Source organism: Ciconia boyciana, chromosome 2 (genome assembly GCF_034638445.1).
Source record: "Ciconia boyciana chromosome 2, ASM3463844v1, whole genome shotgun sequence".
Classification (NCBI taxonomy): domain Eukaryota; kingdom Metazoa; phylum Chordata; class Aves; order Ciconiiformes; family Ciconiidae; genus Ciconia; species Ciconia boyciana.
In genome coordinates, this window is record NC_132935.1 from 75,365,328 (window position 1) to 75,374,515 (window position 9,188).

Genomic DNA, 9,188 nt, shown 5'->3' on the forward strand with positions numbered 1-9,188 from the left:
GTTTCTTTTTTTTTTTTCCTACTTGCATACCACTTTGAGGGGTTTTTTTAAGACTCTTTGGCCTTAAAAAGGTTTTTCTTTTGATTAAAAGATCTTCTATCCCTGCTCCCTTTTCTCTATGCCTTTGTTTGCCTGTTTTCTGATTACCTATGTAGTGGAGAAAGCAATGGATTCATTGCATCCACATTCTCCATTGTCTTTAATACCCATAGCAGGGAATAACTCACACAGAAGAGTAACAGGTCATTATATTCCCTTATCTGACTGCAAGTTAACTGCCTCACAGTGAAGTCCTTAAAGAAAGAGAGCAGTTACCTAAATGAGTTCTGTATTTAATTTCTTCTTGGTCAGTCTCCCATTATAAGTGTATGTCAGGTTTTCCACGGCATCAAAGGAATACTGATCCATTTAACGATGCAATAGTCTATAAAGCAGCTGTCACAGCAGTAAGGACAACCATTTTAAAATCTCAGTTTGTGTATGCTGATGTGAGTCATTAGTCTTTCAGCCCATTTTGTAGTGTTTAATAAGTATAACCTCAAGTTATCTTTAACTGGTGAGACTGCAGCTGTCCCTTGTACTATTCTACCTCTCAAGAACTTGCACAGATGCTTCATTTAATTGCTGATCTTTGTGCTGTATTTGGAGCTCTTTGTATCTTAGGAGTCTAAGGAAGGAGTTGGAGTTACCAGCACCTCAAAGATTTGGGCTTGAAGTAATAGTTTTCATTCTCTGAATTTACCTTTTATTCCCTGGTGATGATATTAGTCAGTATTGAATAGTCAGTGCAAAGGTGTTGTACCAAGCCAATCTTACTTTGTTTTCCTTCTCAGTTGAGAAAATATCATCAGCCAAAATCAGAGCCTGGACAACATTGATCAGTCATGCTGTCTCCTGCCAAACTGTACCTCAAGCTTGAGAGAGAACAGTTAATTGACATGCACTGTGAACAGGTATTGTCCATTTTCATGGATCCAGAAAGTATGTGTTAAATGGGTGAAGAAGTGACAGAAAACATATCCCAGGGTTGTTTCCTCCCTGACTCCCTCCCCTTTTGCATCCAATTTAGTGAGTACTGTTTTCCTAAATTCTAATTCTTTGTTTTATTTATATAATTTTTAGTAAGTACTAATTTGCTAAAATAATTACACAGAATGTATCCTCTATACATATCATTGGGTTACTAGGGAGTTCTGATGTATTTTGGGACATCCTTAGGGAACTAAAAAATGCCATAGGATTTCATGAAGAGAATATTATCATTAACACATTCCTAATTTGGTCCCTGTTTGGTTTTAATCAGAACTGTATAGTTATTGTAGCATAGTATATTAAATGAAAGTCTGCTGGGTACTTCACATTATACCACAGTGGGAAAATAGTCTCAATTTTCATAAAATAAATTTTATTTTATTCATTAAACATATAAGTAGTTTACTTGTTTTCTTTTGTTACTGTATTACTTATTTATCACATTTTCAATGAGACCTCACGGGTATCCTTTCATTAATGCAAATTTTTATTTGGAACAGAACCATTTAGTTTTACTCCAGGATAGGCTATTCCTAAACAGGACCAGATATAATGGGATATGTAATAGCAGAAATGTTACAGGTACCTTCAGAGCTCTGTTTCCCTGACTACAGTATCTAGGACTTTCACGTACAGAACAGGTTGAATGAAACACATGCACTTGCATGACCATATGTCTGTGCTGGGAAAAAACCATTTCTCCAAATCACTAACAAGAAAAGGAAAATTTGTAACCAAAAAAATGTTTGTCACAGGTAGCTGTACTATCCTAGATATTGTCGCATCCAGTCTCATCAGACAAGCAACATCTAGGTGTGCAAATGTTGGGTTGGGAAATCCCTAGGATGTTTTGAGGAAAACAGGGTTGTGATTGTGACTGAACTGTTATCGAACATGGGACTGAACCAACATCTCTGCATAGCTTTAGAGTTTATTTTGCTTCCTCTGTAGCAAATACCTAGAACACTGCAACAGTGACCCTGTCCTTAAGGTCATGGTGGAAAGAAGAGGGAAAACAGCAAGAAGCCCCCAGTCATTAAATCAAAGAAGAAAAAAACTAATTGCTAGAATACCTAGAAATTAATCTGATATGAGCAGAGTATGGTGGCTATAAAGGAGGTGTTTAAGGCCTATTGGTGCCATCAGTGCCAGGTGGCTTTCAAGGTTTTTAATCCGGACATTCTTTCCCATGTGTTGAATTGCTGCTTGATTCAATTCTGTATCATTCTCTCCTTCAGGCCCTTTACGTCAGCATCGCTTCATTTTCCCTATTTGCTTCCTTTCTGTGTTTTCATAGCCTTTTATTTCTTTCTTTTCAGTCATTTCCCCCCTTTCTGTTTTACCTTCATCTAATTCCTTCTGTCCTACCAAAACCTCACCTCAGGAAATAAACAAGTGTGCACAGCTGCCAAAACAAAACAAAAAAGAAATCACACACTCCTGTGAGTCTGCCAGTCTTTGACATTACTAATTCATGTGAGACTAAAAACCAGGTGGTCATATTTTTCTTCCTGTGGAAATGCTGTTTTGCTGTTGACAACCAAAACTTTGAGGAAAGCAAGCATTCCTTGTACAAACCTTCATGGAACCTCAATTCCATCTTTTTCCCAGTTAAAAGCAAGTGATCTGTAATTATTCTCTTAAAGCACATTCTTGCTAAGATAAATTTAATTCTTCTTGGCAAGCATGTCTATTTTTTATGTGGTGGCATAGACTTAAGTCAAAAAGCCGTAGTTAACTACAGGAGTTAACCTTTCCTACACAGTTTTGTGGCCTCCGTTATCTCCACTGTAGTTGTGGAACAGCTATGGAAGGTAGGCAAAGATCCCAACATACTTTTTCTTCAGGAAGTATATCAGTCACTGATAAAATAAAGCGGGTAGATACTAGTTATATGAGTTTCACTGGTGGAGGTATTTGGCAGTCTAAAAGGGAGAGAGAAGACATCTGCATACCAGTAAGGCAGCCTTCTGGCTTTGAATGGGTTCTGCTGGATTGGATTGGACTGGACTGGAGTGTGGTTCAGTGACAAGAACTAGCAGAGATGGGCTGGGTTGGGCTCCCAGGTAAGTCCCATTTGCTAAGCAGTGACAAGAGTGAATAATTCAGGGATAGTGAATTAGAAGTCAATCATCTAGCAACTTACACAGGTTAGACAGTGGCTATTCAAACTGTTAATTGGACTGGGAAATATTAAAACTTGTGCTTAGGTTCTAAGTTATTATAACAATAATAACAACATCTTCTGGTGAGCATGCTTGCGGCATTCCCTACATAGCACAGGCTGATGGAATGTCTATTTCGGTTATTTATGGGATCATGGTATTTCTGGGATCTTTGCTTTGCCAGAGGGAGTGTATGCTGTCCATCAACAACAGCATTTTTCCAAACTTTCAAGGCTACCATCTTAAATTATGAAAGAGGATTGAAGGGCAAGTTCTCTAACTGGCATGATCTACATGTTGAATGCATCCCTATTTTCAGTATCCCTAGGTGAAACACTGGAGAACAATAACTAATAATTCAAACACTGTCAAAAATGTTATCACACAAGGTTGACTTCCTGTGGCCATTTAGAGCTGTATAGTGCTTATAGTCTAAGCGTATTGTAGTGTAAAAGGAAGCATGTTGTTTCTGTAGATATTTCATATTGATCAAAGTTCTCTGTCCTGAGGGATTCAGTTATTTAAGTGATTTTCAGTGATTTTTCATTTTGATAGGAGATATGCTGTATTGCTGTTGTCCTCCTCCTGTTTATCTGTGTATAATGATGAAGGATTTAGAGCTGTTATATTTCACTTGTATGAGATAGCAGTTTGTTTTGGAGACAGTACTCCTGGACTTTTTTTAGTCTTTATTATTACTTCTTAATAAATATTAGATACAATCTGAGACAAAACTTACAGAAAATGTTAATTGTGAAGACTAATCAAAAATTAACCTTGAAAAGTAACATAAAAAACAATTCTTAGTGACAGGTAATAGTTTATTTGCTGTTCTATTACAAGTTTTATCTAAGACTTACTGTGAGATCAGGAAAGTACCACTTCTGTCCCTTAGTTTCTTGTTTGAAAAACCATTTAGTGCTTTCAGGTATGTATTAAAAAAGAGGTAAGGGTTGCTGGAGTGGAGAGAAATAACAAAGGAGGTAGACATATGAAGTAAGTGCTCTTACGGGGCGGGGGGGGAAGGAAAAAAGCTGTCTTCATGGTATAACAGAGAAAGTATTCTGAGATGGATCTTCAGTCGATTTAAGTCAACAAGGTTCTGTTGGGTTTATGGGTCTGGGTCCATTTATCCTTGTTGAGGTGAACTATGAGATATATTTTGGCCTGACTAGATTATTACTTCACTGTAAGAATTAATATCTCTAGAAAACTGTCAAATTTTATTTAGAAACAAACAAGTGGAAAAAACTTGGTTAGAAAATATATATTCTTAGTTAAAATAGACAGTAGGGTCTTGATTCTTGTGGCTCTTTTTGGTAGGATCTCTATTGTCAGAGAACTAATGTTTTCCAATGGCATCTTAGTATTTTGAATAATCCCTCAGCTGAGCCTCACTTCACTATAAGTTAATATGTGCTACCAAATATAGGTTTGTACATGCAAATAATTAAAAATCATTGCTGTAAACTGAGAGCCAGCTGCACAGCATGCTCTCTCAAGAGCTAGACATGTGTGCGTGTTTTTTATACATAAAAACACTTAAGCATTTATTTTATCTATCTATAAAATATTCACATTTGTGCATCCATGTATAGAAATGATTTCTTATTTAACAAAACAAAAAATGTGAAAAAGTCTAAAGGCAATTCTTCATACAAGACATAGCATAGTGGTGATATCCTTTCCTTTTTATTTGAGTCCAATCCTTTAATCTCCTCATTTATAAGCCTTTAAGGTAAGGTTATGATATTTGATAGCAAGTAAATCAGCTTTTCTTAAACTTGTGCTATATATCTGTGGCATTCAGAACTCCAGGAGATACAATTATTTAACTCAAAAACTTCATGAAGCTTGTAAAAGAAAGCAGCCTTTACCATGGTGATGTGCTATGACAAATAAATAGTAGGCCTAGAAAAATGAAAATAGACACACAAAAGATAGATTCTTTTATATTTTAATCTTAAAGGCAAATAAACCACAACATTAGATTCTTTTATATTTTAATCTTAAAGGCAAATAAACCACAACATTCTTTCTACTTTTAGGAATGTTCTTTTTACAAGGTTTTCAAGTTTTCAATAGCTTTCAGATTGTCAGTTGAGGGCTTCTAACCTTTAATTATATATTTGAACAACAGCTTGACTTCTGCTGTCTCCACCAACTTGAGCAGCTAATGCTGTATCTCATGGTGTTCAGCAGTTTGGAAGTTCAGACTGACACTATTTATGTGCCTAAATATGATTGATAATAACCCATTTTTACAGTTCATGTGCTGAAGGCACTATTTGTGCTTTTGTTTCCATTTATTCACCATTCTGTTTACTGGTTTCATTCAGAAGTCACTCGAGACTCCCCAACTTTCATAATTTCTAGAAAGCCTAACCCTTTCCAGTACTGAGCTAACAGTAACTGCTGGTGCTCAGCAGGTCCAAGGACTGAGTCCGAGGGCTACAGCAAATATTTATCCAGATACACATAGATGTTTAATGAGTTCTGTGAACCATACTTTTGGGGAGTAAATATAATTCTGTTCCTTGTTAACACATGCAAACTGCAGGAAGCATTTCCTGAGCTGTGGTAGACATCATGAATTTCCCTTTCTGATGAGGGGGGTGTTTTTTGAGCATGAATTATGGTATAATGGATATTTGTCCCTTTGTATATCTGTTAATGAAGCTGCAAGTGAGATTCTTGTATGCATGAGGGAACTCAAGAAGTTACGAGAGGGATGAATTTTACTTTCTCCTTCCCAAAATATTTTAAAGTAGTTAAATAGGAATCTGCCTCAGGAGTAGAAGAAAGTAGTCAAGTTTTGATGGAAATAAGCAGAAAAGAGAGTAGAAGACTTACTTGACTTTCAGTGTTGTATTTATGTATTAGTTAAAATTGGTTAAATATAGGAGGAACTATATTTCAGTATGCAGTTTGCATTCATTGGCAAAATTTTGAGAACTGGTAGAAAAAAGAAAAATAAATGAAACATGCTATTCAGAGAGTCACCCCAAAAGAGGCAGGGAGGTTACCAAAGCTTAGGCTCTGGTCTAATTGGCCGCTTCCTAATATATCTTTTAATTTACTTAACCAGTAAAGATCTACTTTTAATATCTTCCTGTTTTTGATATTTACAGGAATATTTGTTTGGACTCTTTGGCCCTTTAGTGAACTGAACAACCATTATTTGAGTTTGGGATTTGCACTCGAGAGAGGTGAGCCAATTTTCCATAAGAATTGATAAGAACAAACCTTCACGCATTGCTCAAAGCAAATCTGAATTTGGTGATGTTGTGGGTTAACCTTGGTCAGTAGCCTGATGCCCACCCAGCAGTGCAGGGTGGGGTGGAGGATGGGGAATGGAGGGTTACAGTCAGTCCATAACCACACTGCCACTTCTTCCTCCTCACATTTTGCCATGCTCCAGCATGGGCTCTCCATGGGCTGCAGCACCTTCTTGAAGTACCTAACTGCTCCAGTGTGGGGTCCTTCATGGGCTGCAGGATGGATACCTGCTCCAGCGTGGTCAGCTCCATGGGCTGCAGGGAAATAACCTGCTCCACCATGGGCTGCAGAGTCGCCTGGAGCACCTCCTCCCCCTCCTTCTTCTCCGACCTTGTTGCTCGCAGGATTGTTTCTCATACTTTTCTTTCTCCTCCTCTCCCTGCCTGTCATTTTTGCCCTTTGTTACATATGTTATCCCAGAGGAACCACACACATGGGTGACATCCTCAGCTTTGTCCCATGGTGGGTCTGTTGCAGAGGAGGCTGGAATCAGCTGTGTCTGGGACAGGACAACCTCTGATCTCCTCCCACAGAAGCCACCCCCTGCAGCCCCTACGTTGCCGAAAATTTTGCCAACTATGCCCAGTACAGGTCCTGTTTCAGAAATGTATTTCTTTTTTCAGGCTTTTTGCAGCCATTAGAAATTGAACATGCAAAATCTTTAATGACTTCAAACTTCATGGAATTCCAAGAAGGAAACAAAGTTTGGATGCACTTTCAGTCTCATGTCCTTAATTACATTGAGTGAGCACAGTTTTCTTAAATTGAGTGAAGCTCTACCAGCTTATGTCAGCCTAAGGGTGTTTTCAATCCTTACAGAGATGGCATCTTGCCAACATCTACAATTATGAAGACCTGTTTGAAAATAAGAATCAATTTCTCCCTTATGCACATTTCTGATGATTGAAAAAGTTGAGCAACTAACTCAGAATTACTAGAATATGAATTTGATATGTGGGAAACTCTGGTACAAACTCCAGCTCTAACTGCAGCAGGAAACTGCTACAATACTGTGGGCTATTTTGCAGTGGCTGTCTTTCCTTCCTTTTTGTAGCTGTTCTACTTTTTATTAAAGATATATACTTCAAATAAAAGGAGAGACATTATTTGACAAAATGTTTAGAGAATTTACGTGTTGCCAGTGCTCTGCTATGATTTTGGGTAAATGCCACAATCAGTAAAATGTATTTTACCTTCTTCTCTTTGTCATGCGTAGTGATTTTACATAAATTCTAAGGAGAAAGAATGTCCTGAGCCTGAGGACAAATCATTTTATTGGATTTTGTTGATTTAGTGTGAAAAAAATGGACAACGGCCAGAGCATTATATATAGGGAATGAACCTTTATTTCAATGTTTGTAATTGTCAGAGACTTTGTGAGGATATTGACAGCAATATAGGATGCTTTGAAGCAAGTCCACTATTAAAAATATGATTGTTGGAAGCAGTTGTTAATGAATAGATTGTTACCAACATTTCAAGCCTAAATGAAGGAGAAAATAAAGTAACGGGATGAAGAAGAGGAAGCAGGATGCTACTCTGAGAAAGGATTTCTGCATAAGCTGAAATCATTAAACTCTGAAACCTACCTTTTCAAGGTCCTTCATTGTAATCGATTATCTTTCTTTCCCCTTTGGTACCACAAAGATGTCAGTTTGATGATATATTGCACATAACAATGTCATTACATTGGCATAACATGACAACTGGGACTCATTTGAACTTTTAAAAACTTCTAATCCCTAAAATAAATTAGGGACTGAAGACTTTTCAGACATAGAAAATAAGTCACTTGTTAGAAAGACTAGGGTTCTCCATACAATTTGGAGAATTACACTTTTCTGAGGCTTTTTTTTCCCCTTTTTTTTCCCCCGATGCATGTAATATACTTAGTGGGAAATATAGTACACAGATGTCCAGTTTGTTTAAAACATCTTTTCTTTCTTTTCCTTAGGCTTGCTGAAGTACTAAGTCCCACTGTAGATGACAACTCATCTACAGACTTTAATTAAATTTCTCAGAAACAAAATGAAATCTTTACTATAATTTTGATTAGAAAAATTCTTAATCAGCCTCCTAACTATTCCTACTTTAATTTTTTTCTTACCTTAAAAGTCTTTTTGGTCACTCTCTCTTACTCATCTGTTGAACTGTTGTGATTCATTCCTTGCAAGACTGGAAGTCTGATTTCAGACAGCTTAAATCTTGGCCAAAATTGTTTTTTCTTGTCATGTACAGATATATAAACACATGAAACATTAAAATATTAATATTAAAAGTATGGTGTAGTGTTGCTTCTATATAGTGATGATCCACTTGTTGAAGGCATAATACTTATTGAAACTTTGAATGACATATTCAGGGACAGGTGTGGTCAGCTTTTGTTTGCATTTGTAGAAATCTTACTGTTACCTCAAGCTATTCTTTATGCCACTTTATCTGCATTGATGTTTCCTAATGGCTGATTTTGAGTATTCAGAGAGACGCATAGCAGGCAGGAAACAGTAGGCTAAGGGATTTGGGATTAATTGAGACCAGATGCATCTGGCCTCATTGTTTCCAGGCTGCTCACCACTTGAAGTTGCAAGTGCAACCTTTGAAATGTTGAAGAATGCAACCACCTGCCTTTTGGTCAGAGTCATCACACTGGGACCAACCTTCTGCAGCAATGGAAGATGCTTATCTTGTACCTTCTAGGCATGTTTCAGTACT

General features: G+C 37.1%; 1 long non-coding RNA gene across 1 annotated transcript in view; it reads left to right on the forward strand.

Moving 5' to 3' along the window:
* The window catches only part of LOC140646975 (uncharacterized), a 154,549-nt gene extending 148,197 nt beyond the window's left edge, over nucleotides 1-6,352 (forward strand). The window contains exons 3-4 of the long non-coding RNA XR_012040620.1: nucleotides 834-953; nucleotides 6,329-6,352. This is a non-coding gene — a long non-coding RNA (uncharacterized lncRNA). The remainder of the gene's footprint in view (nucleotides 1-833; nucleotides 954-6,328) is intronic.
* Nucleotides 6,353-9,188: the final 2,836 nt, after the last annotated feature.